Here is a 758-nt window from a genome sequence, read left to right as displayed (position 1 = left end):
GACCCTGAGGAAACTGGGGCGGCGGGAGGTTGGTCTGGGGGCGGTTACAGGGGAGGAGCGGGGAGATGGTGATTTTTTTCTTGTGTCGGCGTTTGGCGTCTGCGCGGCTGCCTAGCTGTCGTGTTTGGAAGCAAGCGTTGACTTTTACTTGGGAGAAAAATAAAAACAAAATAGTCACGCGATTAAAACCAAAAACTGACTGAATTGAAACTTACTATAGAAAACTTCGAGCGCGTTATTCGCCCTGAATYGTGGCGGTTGACTTTGGCCCTGGCGTTGGCCCTGGTAGCCTGAGAAGAAATCTTGATACCGAATTTCCAGTTGACATCCAAAATCACGAGCAGGAACCACCATTTCCATGTGCATCCTGATAAATTGGATTGCCGATGCCTGTTTGGGCATTCAGGGCATAAACCGGGCAGTAACCTAAGAAGAGTGAGGGTGCGGTATTCGAAAGCGTAATGAACGGGGTGCACAAAAAGACAATCTGGGGAAAAAATGATCCCATGTATCCAAAAGGGAGGTCAGAGTGAGCTTGGAGAACACGGGTAAAGATTTATGTTCTAGCAGAGTCCACAAAAACGTGTAATGAAGGGCAAAACCTTCAAGGAAAGGAGAAGGAAGAATTATCAATCTTTATTACACAGTTAAGCTCCATAGGTTAAAATGATTGAAACACAGAGCCACAGCCACTTTTAGGACAGTGATAAAACTGCATTTAAGTAAGTAATTCTCATATATGTGGAGCACCCTCAGTT

Source organism: Rhea americana, unplaced genomic scaffold, assembly GCF_003343005.1.
Source record: "Rhea americana isolate MKP2758 unplaced genomic scaffold, rheAme1 scaffold_24, whole genome shotgun sequence".
In the NCBI taxonomy this organism is placed as follows: Eukaryota; Metazoa; Chordata; class Aves; order Rheiformes; family Rheidae; genus Rhea; species Rhea americana.
This window is presented reverse-complemented; position numbering follows the sequence as displayed.